The sequence below is a fragment of the Lepus europaeus genome, chromosome 1 (genome assembly GCF_033115175.1).
Source record: "Lepus europaeus isolate LE1 chromosome 1, mLepTim1.pri, whole genome shotgun sequence".
Taxonomy (NCBI): domain Eukaryota; kingdom Metazoa; phylum Chordata; class Mammalia; order Lagomorpha; family Leporidae; genus Lepus; species Lepus europaeus.
Genome location: NC_084827.1, coordinates 167,951,913 through 167,969,414, shown reverse-complemented (window position 1 = coordinate 167,969,414; position 17,502 = coordinate 167,951,913).

The following is a 17,502-nucleotide window of genomic DNA, read 5'->3' as shown; positions in this document are numbered from 1 at the left end:
TGGAAGATACAGAGGGAAAACAAGGAAACGAATTTTCTCCTCAGCCCTGCAGAAAAACCACAGTCAGACCCACAACTTATTTGTACTACAGTGACAACCACGTCATACTCCTGACCTCCAGAACTGCACATTGGTAAATTTGTTTTATCCTAAGGCACCAACACTAGATCACTTGTCAGAGTAGTAATAGAAAGAGGTGAATGTAAAGGTAAGCTCTAACATTCTATTTCTCTGAGTCTCCTTCCCTACTTTAAGCCTCCCTGAGTTCTCCAGCTCTTGTTACATGCCATGACTCTATTTTCCTCACTACCCCAAGCAGTGTCCCTTAGATAGAAGTCTGCTTGGCTGGTATGGCACTTAAAACATGCCATTCTGGGGCTGGAATTTCAGCATACTGAGTTAAGTTGCCACCAGTGACGGTAACATCCCGTATGTGTGCCGGTTCAAGCCTGCAGCCACCATTCCTGCCAATGTGCCTGGGAAAGGACCAAGATGAAGGTCCTGACTCCAGGATTCTGCATAGCCAGGCCCTGGAAATTATAGCCATCTGGGGAGTGGGGAATGAACCAGGAGATAGAAGATCTCTCTCTCTCTCTCTCTCTCTCTCTCTCTCTCCCTACCTCTCTCCCTCCCTCTCTCCCTGTAACTCTGCCTTTCAAATAAATTTTTAAAAAGTCATTCTGCAGGAGACACAAAAGTCTGCATGGGAGCTAAGAAGTGTCCCCTCTCTTACTTGCATTTTACATCATTCCCATCTATGAATGGATGAGACCATTTCAGCTTTTGCAAAAACCATATCACATAATTGAATGAAGTGCTCAGTTAACAAACTCTTGCCCCAGCCATCCACCAAAACTACTCTACTCTATTTTTACAGGTGTTTCTAAATAACAACACCTGCCCCAATTCTCTTGTAATATTTTGCCCATCACCTATAGTGTAAAAAATGTGAAAATATTATAGAATTTGAATTCTAAAGTGTTGGCACTCTCTTAACTTTCTGTTTCCAACAAATTTGACTCTTGTCTGACACATTAATATCCTCATCCAGTTAACTAATAAAATATGAGAACAGATGCTATGGCACAATGTAGACTTCATTCTGGTTTCATTCATCGATTTCACAAAGAGGACTGAGTAGCTGCAATAAGAGGATCATTTGTCTTGCTTCCTTGGGGTGTGAAATCTTCAAAGTTGAAACTGGGGCACTCCTGGGCAAATGGAAATTGCTTCAGTGTGGCTCACTTTGTATTGGGTCTGGAGAAAATAAAGCAGTCTCTTCATTCAAACAGCTACCAAAGTAGAATTTGGTTTTTCTCAACTACTTTTGCTTAGGATTTCTGTTGATCATCTACTTTTCCACAGTAGCCAAGGTTATTTAGTTTTACTTTTTGTTGTTTATTTCAAAACTAAAGATATATTTAGCTTTGTTTGATTTCAGATTAGTGAAAATATTTCTTTTCTTGATGGAACAAGAAGCCCAGAAGAGGCTGCCAGGGCTGTTACTGCGGTAGGTGATAGAATCAGGGATGCAGACTCTCCCCTTTTCTATGCAGTCACCTTTGCTTGTGCTGTCTTCTCATGATTATAAAAATGCTGATCCATGCCCATGTTCCGGGTAGGAAGAAGGAAGAGAGAAGAGCAAGGGAGGAACATCAAGTGTCAGTCAAATCAACACCCTTTGAAAGAACTTTCCTCCCTAAAATTCCATCCATCAACTTCCATTTACTTCTCATTGAGAAGAACTTAGTTGTTTAATACTTCTATCTTCAAGGGAGGAGAGAAGATGTACTTTTTTGCCTGGTCACCTTGCTACAACCATCACCAACCCTGATACCCCTCAAGAATTAATTTTATAATTAAGAAAGAAGTAGGAATTATTTATGGATAGGCAATTAGACCTACAGGCAACTCTCATTAACAGATTATGCATACATTTGTGAATGGTTTCAGTGGTGTTCTGAAGAAATAAAATGACTATTACAATATTTAGGGTCTGCAAAGGTATAAATTAATTGAGTTGTTCTTTACTATTCTCTTTATATTTACAGCTGTATCCTTTTGGAAAATAATAGCTAATTAAACAAACTAAAAATTGTAATTAAGTATATAAATATTTTATGTGTCTATTTATTTAGTGTTAGAGAAAGAAAGAGAGAAAGAGATATTACCCATCTACTTATCTATTCCCCAAATGCCTGCAACAGCTAGGACTGGGCCAGGCTGAAGGTGGGATCTGGGAACTCAATCTCAATCTCTCATGTGAGTGGCAAAGACTCAATCAGCTGCTACCTTACAGAGTTCACATTAATAGTAAGCTAGAATTGGTATTGGAACCGGGATTTTAACTTAAGCACTCTAATATTGGAAGAAAGTATCTTAACTTTGTATCTTAACTGCTGGACCAAATGCTTGTCCCTGCATATTTTAAATTGCATACTTAAGGGGAAAATTCAGTTATTTTATTGTTATGATGACTAATATGTATTGTTTCATCAAATACAAATACTCTTCTAGACATGGTATTCTAGACATAGTATTCTTTGTGTTTAACACTATTTCCTCCAAATGAACTCTCTCAGTCAGGAATGTTTCCGATCTTTGAGTGAAAGTTGGAAAATGATGTGGCTATAAAAGTAGATTAGCTAAAAGCAGCAGTACATGGAATTGTGCCATTTCAACACTTAACTAGGGGTCCTTGGTATGTGGACCCATTGTCAAATTGTACTTTTCATGTTTTGGTGTGATAAAAACACAGTGAAGATGTAAAAGAACACAGTTCCTGGACCCCTGGTCCCACAGGTAAACAAACTCCTTAAAATGTGCATCAAATTTTAGTTATATACTCAGATAAATACTGACACTGCTGTTGCTATTAATTGAAACCATGTTTCATTTTGGTATCCCTGGCATTATGCAAGGAATGTTAGTCTATCATCTCAAACCTTCATGGCAAATGTATAGCAGAGACATTATAATCCCCATTTTACAGTTTAGGAAACAAATGTCATAAAAGTTGTTTAATTTATCCAATACCACATTCAAATTTATGTGCATGAGTCTCCAAAGGCTAGTCTGTTTTTCTGGGACACGTCTCTGCCTTATTCAAAGGTCCAATAAGAGCCTTTTAGCCATAAGACTGTATTTACCATTTCTCTTTGATATCTATAAAAAGCCCTGGACATGAAATAAGGTCTAAACCAGAATCTTGGCTTCATTTGCTACTTACCAGGTATGTAAATCCAGGTTCATATTTGTCTTTTATTTCTATGAGCCTTAGTGTCAACATCTGTATAGAGAATACACACTATCTAGGAAACATTAATAATTGTTGATACAATTAAGAAGATAATGTATTAGAGACTAGGAACACAGTGAATACTCAAGAAATATTGCTTAAATCATGCATAAGTACTGTAACTGGAACAGAAAGGGAAAGACATTGAGCAAATAGCATTGATAGAGTTCATAATCTAGGTAAATGCCTTGTTAAGAAAACCAGAATAGTAGAGGTGAACCTTTTGGGCTAATTTATTATCATAGCCTGTTCTGGCTTCTGTAACAGGATATCATAAATTGGTGGAATATGAGCAGCAGAAATTTATTTTTTACAGTTCTGAAGACTATCAAAGATCAAAATGTCTACAGATTCAGGTCTGGTAAGTAATCATTTTCTGGTTCGTGAACAACTGCCTTCTTCGTGTGTCCTCAGATGGTGGAAGGGGTCAGGGAGCTCTCTGGATTATCTTTTAAGGACAGTAATCTCATCCATGAAAGGTCTGCACTCATGGCCTAAAATCTCCCAAAGGCCATACTGCCTAATACCATCACCTTGGGGGTGAGCACTTCAGCATATACATTTGGGAAGTACACAAACATTCAGATCATAGAATTCAATTATTGTCCTTGAGATGGGTTTTCTTGGGGGCTGCATCATACGGTAAAGATCCTGCCTTTTGGAATGGATGGATGGGAGAGCCAGGATTTGAATTCAAAATGCAAACTGCAGTAGAAGACCACCTGATGGCAGCACAGAAGTGTTGGTGACCTATGGTTTTGCAGAGATGATAGTCCTGAAAGTCAGTGTGAAGAAATGGCAGCTTTCTCATATTTTCACAGAAGACAGGGACTAATGGAAATATGAGTTCTCTGGAAACAAGTATTGATAGAGATTTTAGGGGACACAACTTATTAGGGAACAACATTGTTGGACCTCTCAGTTGCAGAGATGCCCACTTGCTCGGGAGGACGCCCAAAGATCCAGACTCCAGACCAGTTGATGCAAAAAGCACGAGGTTTTTATTGAACGTTTGCGCAAACGGGCCCCCACCTCAGGTAGTGAGGAGCCCTGAGCGGCAGTTTCACACAGGTTATATAGGCAACGAATTAGCATATTCCTAATGCGCATGCGTAGGATTGGTCAGTTCAGAGGGACCATTAGCATATGGGAGAATGCTGGCGAAGAATGCTGGTGGAGAGTGCTGGTGGAAAATGCAGAGGTGGCACGGGATTGGCTGGTTCGGAGGGACAATTAGCATACCGGAGAATGCTGAGGGAGAGTGCTGAGGTGTTACAGGATTGGCTGGTCGCAGTGACATCATAAGTGCGCGCCTAGAGACTCTCCGAAGGGGAGGGGCAGCTCTGCTCTGGGCGTGCCTAGAGGTTCTCTGAAGGGGATTGACTTTTCCTTCCCAGAGAACGTCCTGCCCGCTAGACTCTGGGGAACATCTAACCTCTTAAGAAGCCCCTGATATTTGCCCAGGCCTAGTTTCTTGTCCCTCCCCCCCCCCACCCCATAAGAGTCCTTCAACATGAGTGAAAGGAAGGGAGAGGAAACAAGATTGAGGATGAAGGTGAACTGGATTTACTGGGGCTCAAAATGTGTACAAACCCAACAACTATGTCTTATCTAATTGTTTCACATCAGATTGAATGGCCATGTCTCTTTGTCTCCCTACCAAATGAAGGAATACTTGGGAGGGGTATGCCTCAGTTGGAACGGTTATCTACAGACACTAAAAGAGTTGAGGACTGCAGGCCATCTTCGTATTACAGAACATCTTTCTTGGAGTACAATCTGTGTGGCTTATCTCATTTTCAAACTCAGGACAATAATGGCTTTCCCACTTTTGAAATCCAGAAGCCAATACCATGAGGCTAGATCACAAGACTAGAAAACCATTTGAGATACTTCACCATCATTCTGTCATCTGTGTTACTTGGGAATCTATGCCATGGAAGTGTCCTTGTCTATGGAATAAGAGTTTGTCCCATGACTTTGAAATCTGTTTGTTCATTCAGTATGTATTTGCTGAAGGCTACTGTTATGTCAGCAACTTCTAGGCACGTAGCACATGCCAGTGAAGAAAACAGATAGTTCCATGCCTTTATGATGTAGACATTCTAGTATTAAAATTCTATTGATTAAAACAAAAATCAATGAAATAAGAGCTTAATCAGTGAAATTCTCCTGTAAAATCACTGTAACATTCTATGATACTACTTCAAAGCAGAGGAATTTGATATTAGGTGTTTCCAGGAAAATATATCATATTTCAAAAGTAATTTGACAGATTATTTACTGGGGCACGTGATAACTTCCGCATAATGTATAGGTCATAAGATACTTTTTTTCTGTCCATTGTCTGTGAGAGCTAATAAAATTATTGACAATCTTCTTACTGACATAAGCCATGAAGAAAATTAAAGCCCTTGGGGAAGAAAATAAAACACTTTCAGAAATTTGAGCTGAAAACATTTCAATGCACTTCTCAACGATTCAGTCAGATGTTATTAAAACCATGACCATAAGAGAAGATATAGCAACAAATAAAGAATATTTCTGCTCATCTCATATGTGCCTCAATATTATATTTTTCCCCTTCTGCTATTGGGATGGGATATGGATGGCCTGAAAACATCCCATGAGACTGGAGGGTTTTTGTTTTTTTGTTTGTTTGTTTTTTGCTTAAGAACTTTAGCTTTTTTTAAAGGAATATAAATTTCCTAAGTACAACTTTAGGAATATAGTCATTCTTCCCACCATGCCTGCCCTCCCAATCACACTCCCACCCTTCCTCCTCCTCCCTCTCCCATTCCTAGTCCCATTCTCCATTAAGGTTCATTTTCAATTAAATTTCTTCACAGAAGACCAACTCTATACTAAGTAAAAATTTCAACAATTTGCACACACACACACAACTGTTTGAGAACTAGTTTTGCAGTTAACTCTCATAATACAACTCATTGAGCACAGAGGTTCTGCATGGGGAATTATACACAGTGACTCCTATTGTTAATTTAATAATTAAAGTCTTATATGTGATGTCAGTGAGCACAGGAGGCTCTTGACATGAGCTGCCTAGACCTATGGAAGCCAATTGAGTCCACAAGCTCTGTCAGTATTTGAACAAAACTAGGATCACAAGACTAGAAAACCATTTGAGATACTTCACCATCATTCTGTCATCTGTGTTACTTGGTAATCTTGGTAAGCAAAGTGAAAGTTCTCTCCTCCCTTCAGAGAAAAGTGCATCCTTCTTTGATGGCCACTTCTTTCCACTAGCGTCTCACTAACAGAGATCCTTCATGTAGAAGATTTTTGCCATAGTGTCTTGGTTTTTCATGCCTGAAATGCTCTCATGGGCTTTTAAATCAGAACAGGAAGCCTTAAGGGCTGATTCTGAGATGAGTGTTACTTAAAGTGATTATCATTCAATGATTCTGCTGTGTGAACTGCTTCCCATGTTGCAATAGTCTCTCCTTTTAACTCTGTCTATTATTATTACCAGGTACTTGATCCCATTATATGATCACTTTAAGGCTTATTCCAATCTACATGTTCACTTTAAAATTTAATATGATTATTCTAATAATTAAGATGCCATTTTTATTACAAAGCTTAATGGGATTTAGAGTCCCATGACAAGTTTTTAAACTTTACCCTTAGAAGTAAGTCCATAGAATGTATACAGAATTACACAGCTTTATAGTTAGAAACTTCCTCCTCCCTCTCTTATTCTCAACTTATTTTTTACTGAAATCTATTTTCAATTGATTTTATATACATGTGATTAACTCTATGTTAGTAAAGAGTTCAACAAATAGTATGAAAAAAAAAAAAACTGTTCCTCAACAATCAAGACAAGGGCAGCTCAAGTCATTTCTTCTTGAGTGTAAATTTGACTTCTGTAGATTTCATTTTAGGTGCTCTATGAGTTCTCAGAGATCAAGCAGAACATATTGTATTTGTCCTTTGGGATGGGCTTATTTCACTAAGTATGACGTTTTCCAGATACATCAATTTTGTTGCAAATGAACAAATTTCATTTTTAACTGCTGTGTAGTATTCCATAGTGAACATATCCCATAATTTCTTTATCCAATCTTTGCTTGAAAGGCATTAGGTTGTTTCCTTGTGTTAGTTATTATGAATCGAACTGCAATAAACAAGGGGGTGTGGATGACTCTTTGTTTATTGATTTCATTTCTCTTGGATAAATTCCCAGGAGTAGGATGGCTGCATCATATGGTATGTCTATATTCAGATTTTTGAGGGATCTCCATATGGTCTTCCATAGTGGCTTTACCAGTTCACATTCCCACCAACAGTGGATTAGGGTAAACTTTTTCCACACATCCTCACTGGCATTTGTTGATTGTTGATTTCTGTGTGAAAACCATTCTAACTGGGGTGAGGTGAAACCTCACTGTGTTTTGATTTGCATTTTCCTGACAGCTAGTGATCCTGATTATTTTTTTCATGTGTCTGTTGGCCATTTGGATTTCCTCTTTTGAAAAAATGCCTTTTTAAGTCCTTGACTGAATTCTTAACTGTGTTGTTTGTTTTGTTGTGGAATTTCTTGATTTCTTTGTAGATTCAGGTTATTAATCCTTTATCAGTTGCATAGTCCACAAATAATTTCTCTTATTCAGTCAGTTACCTCTTCATAAAGTTCTCAATTTGATGTAATCCCATTTGTGAACTTTGGCTTTGACTGTCTGTGCCTTTGAGGTCTTTTCCAAGAGTGTTTGCCAGTGCCAATGTCTTGTAGACTTTCCCCAATGTTCTCTGATAATTTGATGCTGTTGAGTTGTAGATCTTTAATGCATGTTTAGTGTATTTTTGTGTAAGGTGTAAGATAGGGGTCTTGCTTCATACTTCTGCATGTGGAAATCTAGTTTGCTCAGCACCATTTGTTGGAGAGACTGTCCATGCTCCAGGGATTGGTTTTAGCTTCTTGGTCAAATATAAGTTGGTTGTAAATATTTGGATTTATTGCTGTGTTTCTATTCTGTTCCATTGGTCTATCTTTCTATTTTTGTACTAGTACCAGGCTGTTTTGATATAACTGCCTTGTAGTACGTCCTGAAATCTGATAATGTGATGCCTCAGGCTTGGTTTTTGCTGTATAATATTGCTTTAGCTGTTTGAGGCCTCCTTTATTTTCATATGAATTTTAGGCTCATTTTTCTAGATCTTAGAAGAAGATCTTTGGTATTTTGATATATATTACATTAAATCTGTAAATTGCATTTGGAAGAATGGACATTTTGATGAAATTGATTCTTCCAATCCACAAAATGGAAGATTTTTCCATTTTTCCTATCTTCTTTTGTTTCTTTCTTTATTGTTTTATAATTCTCATCATAGAGATCTTTGACATCCTTGGTTAAATTTATTCCAAGGTATTTAATTTTTTTGTAGCTATTGTTAATAGGATTGATCTTAGAAGCTCAATCTCAGCCTTGGCATTGTTTGTGTATACAAAGGCCATTGATTTTTATGTGTAGACTTTATATCCTGCTACTTTACCAAGCTCTTCTATGAGTTCCAAGAGTCACTTAGTGGTCTTTTGCATACCCTATATATATAGAATCATGTCATTTGCAAGTAGGAATAGTTTGACTTCCTGCTTCCCAATTTGCATCTCTTTGATTTCTTTTTCTTGTCTAATGGCTCTGGCTAAAAATTCTAGGACTATATTGAATACCAATGTTAGCAGTGAGCATCCTTGCTTGGTACCAGATGTCAGTGAGAATGCTTACAAATTCACCCCATTCAATATGATGCTGGCTGTGGGTTTGTCATAAATTGCCTCGATTATATTGAGGAATGCTCCTTTTTTACCCAATTTGCTTAGAGTTTTCATCATGAAAGGGTGTTGTATTTTATCAAATGCTTCCTCTGCATCTATTGAGATAATCATGTGGTTTTTATTCTTCAGTTTGTTAATGTGATGTACTACAATGATTGACTTGTGAATGTGGAACCATCCCTGCATACCAGAGATAAATCCCACTTGATATGGGTCGATGAGCTATCTGATGTATTGTTGGATTCTATTGGCTAGAATTTTGTTGAGTATTTTTACTTCTATGTTCACCAGGGAAATTGGTCTGTAGTTATCATTCTCTGTTGCATCTTTTTTCAGGTTTAGGATTTATGGTGAAGCTGGCTTCATAGAAAGAACTTGGGATGATTCTCTCCCTTTCAATTTTTTTGAATAAATTGATAAGAAGTGGAGTTAGTTCTTTAAATGTCTGGTAGAATTCAGCAGTGAATCCATCCGTTCCCAGTCTCTTCTTTGTTGAGAGGACTTTTCTTACTGATTCAATTCCATCTTGGTTATGGGTCTGTTTAGGTTTTCTATGTTTTCATGGCTCACTTTACATAGGTTGTTTGTGTCCAGGAATCTATCCATTTCTTCTAGTGTTCCCACTTTGTTGGCATACAGCTCTTTGTAGACATTTCTGTTAATTCTTTTTATTTCTGTTTAGTCCATTGTTAATATTCCCTTTTCATCTCTAATGTTGTTGATTTGGGTCTTCTCTCTCCTTTTATGGTTAGTTGGGCCAATCATTTGTCAATTAATTTTTTTCAAATAACCAGCTTTTCATTTTGCTGACAATTTGTATTTTTTAGATTCAATTTTATTGATGTCCTCTCTAATTTTAATTATTTCTTTTCTCCTACTGGTTTTGCATTTGGTTTGCTGTTGTTTTTCTAGATCCTTAAGATGCATTGATACCTTGTTTATTTGCTGCCCTTCCGATTTCTTGATGTAGGCACCAACTGCTATAAACTTTCCTCTTAACATAGTTTTTGCTGTATCCCATAAGTTTTGATATGTTGTTTTGTCATCTTAATTTGTTTTCAGATTTTTTTTTATTTCTTCTATGATCTGATATTCATTCAGGAGCCTGTTGTTCAGTCTTGATGTGTTCGCATATGTTCTAGAGATTACTGAGTTGTTGATTTCCAGCTTCACTCATTGTGGTCTAAGAAGATGTATGGCATGATTTCAATTTTTTTGAATTTGCTGAGACTAGTTTTTTGGCCTAGTATGTGGTCAATCCTAGAGAAGGTCCCAGGTACAAGTGAAAAGAATGTGTATGCTGCAACTGTAGGATGAAAAGTTCTGTAGATATCTGCTACATCCATTTGGTATAAGTATTGATTAAATATGCTGCTTTCATGCTGATTTTCTGCCTGGTTGATCTGTCCATTGCTGAAAGTGGGATATTGAAGTTTCCCATTGCTATTGTATTAGAATGTATGTTTCCCTTTAGATCCATTAACATTTCTTTTCACCAGCCAGATGCCCTCTAATCAGGTGCATATACATTTATATTAGTTACATATTCCTCTTGAATTGATCCCTTAATCATTACATAGTGCCCTCCTTTGTCATTTTAATAGTTTTTGTGTCAAAGTATATTTTGTCTGATATCAGGGTGGCTACACCAGCTCTTTTTTTGTTTCTGTTGGCATGGAATATCTTTTTCCATCCTTTCACTTTCAGTCTGCATGCATCTTTTTTGGTGAGATATGTTTCTTATAGGCAGCAAATAGATTTTTTTTTAATCCATTCATCCAGTCTGTGTCTTTTCATTGGAATGTTGAGGCTATTTAGATTAAAGATGGCTATTGATAAGCAATGGCTTTGCCCTGCCATTTTTCAATATATATTCCTACTTTTTACTTTGAATTTCCTTGAACATTTACTCAGAGATTTACTTCCTGTACCTTTTTCCATAGTGATGACCATGTTTCTGTGTTTCTGTATAAAACACATCCTCAAGAATCTTTTGTAGGGTTGGGTGGGTGGTGACAAATTTTTTCCAATTTCTGTTTGTTATGGGAGGTCCTTATTTCACCTTCTTTCATAAATGAAAGCTTTGCAAGGTGTAGTATTCTGGGTTGACATTTTTTTTTTCCTTAAGACAGGAATATATATCGCCATTCTCTCCTAGCCTATAGGGTTTCTGATAAGAAGTCCACCATGAGTCTAGTTGGAGATCCTGTAAAAGTAATTTGATGTTTCTCTCATGCACATTTTAGAATCGTTTCTTTATGTTTTACTGTGGTGAGTTTCATTACAATGTGTCATGTGAAGATCTTTTCTCATCATATCTATTATTGGTTCTATGGGCTTCCTGAACTTGGATATCCATTTCTGTCTCCAAATTAAAGAATATTTTTGTTATTATTTCACTAAAAAGACCTTCTAATCCTTTCTCTCTTTCCATGGCTTCAAATAGCCCTGGAACCCATATCTTGGGTGGTTAGATAGTATCCTGTTAATTCCCAACAGTGTTTTTTAGTTTTTGTTAGGGTTTTTAGTGTTTTCAATCTGGTATTCTTTCTTCTGCTTCACCAATTCTGTTGTTAATGCTTTCCACTGCATTTTTCATTTGTTCTATTGAATTCTTCATTTCATTTTGATTTTTCTTTATGATTTAAATTTCATGGGAGAAATTTTCTTTCATGTCCTGTATAGATTTCAGAATCTTGTGCATTTGCTTCTTATTACTTTTATGTAGTCTTATTACCTTTTTTTTTTTAATTCCACTTCTTGCATTTCTTCCATCTCATCTTCACAATCTAGTATTAACTGTTATATTCTTTTGGGGGCATCATGTTGTCTTCCTTATTCTTGTTTCTTGAATTGGTGCATTTGTTGTTCAGCATTTGTGGAAATACATATTGGTTTCTTTTATTTATTTATTTATTTATTTTTTTGCTGTGGCAACTTTTTTCTTTGTACTATACTTCTGAAGATATGTGGAATGTCTGCTTTCAGTGAATGCCTAAAGGCTTGTTGTGGGTGTCACAATGGAGCTTTGTTCAGTTCTCTAGGGTGAAGGGCATGTGTAAGGTGACACATCTAGGTTTGGTGTGATAAATCTCTTTTTTTTCTTTTTCAATCAAAAGGGAAGTTTATTCTGCTCAGCTCAGATCCTCTCCTCAAAGGGGACCAGTGCCTGAGCACTAGCCCCAGTGGGTATAATATTTGTCCTCTCTGCCCCAAGGACCACACAAAGGATCTGCATAGTCCTCAGTGTAATTTCAGATTCCCCAGCAATGTCCCTCTCCAAGTAACCAGGAAGCCCTGAGCATGTGGAATCTCCCAGTGACTGCCTAAATCCCAGCCACACGATCAATCCCCTGACACAGCCTCAGTTTTTTTTAATAGTTTCAGCACATAGGCCTCCCATAGTCAGAGGCCCCTAGCCCTCTGTTAGTTCTCCACCAGAGTTAGGAGTTTCCATTCAGCTGGTTGCTGGGCATGGACAGGAGCTGTCTCAACTCATGTATGGCCAAAATGGTGCTTGCTCTTTCATCTTGTTACAGGACACCGTTGTAAAGTGATCAGGGATAGACAATTTTTCTTTCTCCTCTAATTTGAGAGGTACACTATCCTCCAGGGGGCTTCAAGCCAGATTCTCTCTAGTATTACCTGCAGCTTTAGCTCCAGTGGCTTGGGCTGCTGCAGTCTGGTCTCACTTCACTTTCCAACATTAGTGCATAGGCTCTCGGCTGCTGGAGTCCTGAGTTATGGGTGTCCACACCCTCCACGTAAGTCCACTGTGCCTCTCTAATTTGCATGGAGCTTCCTCTGCCAATTTCTCCCTAACTCTTTCCTGAGACTGAACTCTTTCCACTTTTTTAAAACCATATTTTCCTGGACTAGACAAGTAAGCTCTCTCCCTACTCTACCATCTTGCCCTCCTCCAAGACTTTTAGTCTTGATATTAAGCTCAGGCAAGAATTTTCTCCAGGAATCTTTATAGGGGCACTGCATGACACATTGAAAAACATTTTTTTTCAATATTTCTGAGAGTCTAAGTATACCACTCATTAATAGTTACATAGAGCTGTTTTTTTTTTAACTTTTATTTAATGAATATAAATTTCCAGTGTACAGCTTATGGATTACAATGGCTTCCCCCTCCCATAACTTCCCTCCCACCCACAACCCTCCCCTCTCCTGCTCCCTCTCCCCTTCCATTCACATCAAAATTCATTTTCAATTCTCTGTTTTTTATAACCCTCAATTCAGAGGTCAATTTCATTTAAGAAAGCAAGCAAAACAAAACAAAAAAAAATAAAGATGGAGGAACTGGGGAGAATAATGCATAAATAATCCAAGTACTCATTCAATGAAGAGCTGTATTTTGAAGTCTGCAGTAGCCATTGAAATGAAAATAGTCCATTTTTACTGAAATGCAATAACTATAATTAGTAAGTGTGTATCATGTGTAATGATACAGTTATAATTAACAATTCCACCTCCTTAAACATTTATCGTTACTTTGTGTTGATAAACATTCCTCTTTTTTAATTCTTTATAAAATGTAGAATTGTTGTGAACCATAGTCAGTCTACTGTGCCTGACTATTAGAACTTGTTCCTATCTAATTGTACTTTCAGACTATTTATCTATCCTCCCTTTAGACTCCTTTATCACCACCCTTAGCCTCTAGTAACCTCTGTTCTGCTCCTTTTATAAAATCAACTTTTTTACCTTCAAAACATGAATGAGAATATGAAATTTGTCTTTCTTTGCCCAGATTATTTCACTTAACATAATTTCCTCTGTTCCATCTGTGTCGCTGTAAAACACAGGATTGCCTTGTGTTTTATGATTGAATAATATTCCATTGTGTACTTATACCATGTTTTCTTTATTCATTCATTTGTCAGTGAACACCTTTGACTAATTCCATATCTTAGCTAGTGTGAACAGTTCTGCAACAAACATGGGGTGCAGGTACGTTAGACAAGCACTTAATACTACATGTCCTTTTTAAACTCAGCCAACAACTTAACTGTGCTTCCTAGTTGACTATAACATTTAGGTAAAAGATAAGAATATGCTTTGAGGTAAAGGGTCTTGATTTACTAATATTTACACAGCAGACATTCCCAGAACAGATCACCTTCTCTTCCATGAGACTCTACCACCCTGGATCCCGGAAGCCATGACCCCAGAATACTCAGAACTCCTGATGGACCACTATTTTTGGGGAAGGCCAATGTGACAGCACTGTCCATCATGAAGTAGTTACAGAAGATGAGACCTTCCCCTAAATGCCAAATATTTGTCATTGTTCATTCATCAAGGGTAAATGTCAAGAGTTGCTTTGGGGCACTTGGAACGTCCTTAAGCTAAGGACAGTGAAGGCCCCTCAGCTCTGCACAGAAATGCAGATTATCTGGCTGCAAAACCTGGGCGATCATGGGAAAGCTGCCACTGCAAGTACGCACTTCCCATTATAATCCATATTGCAGCAGCGGTCAGTCTCTGGCTGTCTTGCCTGCCCAATGCTCTCTTGCAGCATGCTTAATTATCTAATTCTGCTCATTCAAAATTGGAAATATTTAATCACTCCTTTTAAATTAATGTTAAATTAACAAATGAGCTTTTGACAAGATTGTTGTAATATGTGATACAATAATAATAGTCAACTCTTATTTTCAGAGAAAATATAAAAAACTCATGACTTGCAGTCATGAACAACATTTGAGACTCATTGTAGCATGCTGCAAACATTACTGAGCTTTGCTCTTCCTGATTAGAGCAGAGGAGACTGCGTAAACACTGTAAAAATACCAGTCACTCCCTGATATATGCACCAGTAACACTCATATCATCCTCCAAGACCCAAAGAACTTTCCTCTGACCCAGAAATTAGCCCTTTCTAGCAGAAATACAGCTATATTCAAGGCTCTTTGGGATTCCAGTCCTGTCTATGATTTATAAAATGTGTTATTGAGGTCTCACATATTGAAGACTTTGCTTCCAGAAATGGCAGACTATGCAATCCAGACTTGCTCTCCTGTTTATAACTAGCAACAACGAACAACAACAACAATAAAATCAACTTGGAGACATGAAAAACTCCTACAGCAATGAAGAATTGTGGAGCCAAAAGCCAAGAGAAGAAGAAAATACAAAGAAATGAATCAGTCAAGGGGCCATTTTCCCTTAGATGTATCTGTTGATTCCCAAGGAGACTGTGATGGTGGTGAGAGATTTAGATATGAACACAACAATGGAAACCTGTTAGAAAGGTTTCTACCCCTGATTTGGTCAGGTAATGAGGTATTGCATTTCATTTTTGCTCTTTCCAGAAACAAAATTAAATCATGAAAAATCACAGTGTGGAATTTTATTTATATGAAGTCCCCAAGCAAGCAAAGCCAAAATCATAGCTATTATCTTGGGCAAGAAAGGAAGAAGTGAGTTAAGATATGGAGGGTTACAAGCGCTTCTGGGGAGCTTGCTAATTTCTGTTTTTGGATCTGGAGTGCTCCATGAAGTCTCTCCTACTTTGAGTGTGTTTGGCAGTTTTCACTTTGCCATCCTGTGGAAATGACCTTTGTTTGCCTTGGCCATGGAGTTGGAGTGGCTTTCATTTCCTTGGCATGTGCTTGATAACAGAAGTCCCTGCTATCAATAGGTACTACTCCCTTCTCCAATGATTAAATACTACAGACAATATCTATAAAGCTGATTGCATGCCTATCTCCCAGCTAGTGTTTCAAGATTTAACAAATAAAATTATCAAATGCCCAATTCAATTGAATTTCAGAAGCACAAAAAACAATGCTTTAGTATATTGTGTCCCAAATATTTCACAGGGGAATATACCTGTAATAAAAAATCATGGGCTGTTTATATTAAATTTACCTGAGCATCCAGTATTTTATCTGACATTCATACTGTCAACTCATATTCTTTGGATCTAGACATATGGAGGAAACAGGAAGAGCAATAAAAAAATTGAAAAGAAACCAAAAGCTATCCTAACTTTTTTTTTTATTTCTAATCTATTAGCTTAAACCTTAATTAAATATATTATTTTGAACACTGTGTTCAAAGAACAGGTAAAGGAGGCTGATGCCATGGTGTATTAGGTTAAGAACCTGCCTGTGGTGCCAACTTACCATATGGACACTGGTTTTAATCTCAGCTGTTCTTCTGATCCAGCTCCCTGCTAATGACCTGAGAAAGCAGTGGAAGATGGTCTGAGTTCCTGGGGCCTGCACTCACGTGGGAGACCTGGAAGAAGCACTGGGTTCCTGGCTTCAGATCGGCAGAAGCCATTGTGGCCATTTGGGGAGTGAACCAGGGGATGGAAGACCTTTCTCTCTCTCCCTCTCTCTGCATGTACCTCTGTCTCTCAAGTAAATAAATAAATATTTTTTTAAAAAGAACATGTAAGAAAACTCATTCAAATTTAGAGTATGAAATTCCATCAGAAGCACAACCCAAGCTGCAGAAATCCCTATCTAGCTCAGAAAGTGAGGAATGTTGTTCTCTTTTCTCCTTCTTCAAAAGTAGACAAGGTCTCCTTGCAGTCTAAGCCTGGGATGTCCAATATGGTAGCCACTAGCTACATGTAGCCATGTTGATTAATTGAATGAACAAAATTTAAAATCTATTTTCTCTGTTGTGAATTGAGCTGCAATAAAACATTAAGGTGCAGACAGCTTTTGTGTTTGCCAATTTAATTTCCTTTGGGTAAATTCCAAGGAGTTCCGGGATGGCTGGGTTGAATGGTAGGGTTATATTCAGGTTTCTGAGGAATCTCCAGACTGACTTCCATAGTGGCTTAACCAGTTTGCATTCCCACCAACAGTGGGTTAGTGTCCCTTTTTCCCCACATCCTCGCCAGCATCTATTGTTGGTAGATTTCTGAATGTGAGCCATTCTAACCGTTGTGAGGTGGAACCTCATTGTGGTTTTGATTTGCATTTCCCTGGTTGCTAGTGATCCTGAACATTTTTTCATGTGTCTGTTGGCCATTTGGAATCAACCCAAATGCCCAACAACAGTAGACTAGATAAAGAAATTATGGGACATGTACTCTATAGAATACTGTACAGCAGTCAAAAACAATGAAATTCTGTCATTTTCAACAAAATGGAGGAATCTGGAAAACATCATGCTGAGTGAAATAAGCCAGTCCCAAAGGTACAAATATCATATGTTCTGCCTGATCGGTGACAACTAACTGAGCACCAAAAAGGAAACCTGTTGAAGTGAAATGGACACTGTGAGAAACAGTGACTTGATCAGCCCTAGTCCTGACTGTTGATGTACAATTTAATACTTTATCCATTTCAGTATTTTTTGTTCTACTTAATACTATTGGTTGAACTCTGTAATTAACACACAATTATTCTTAGGTGTTTAAATTTAACTGAAA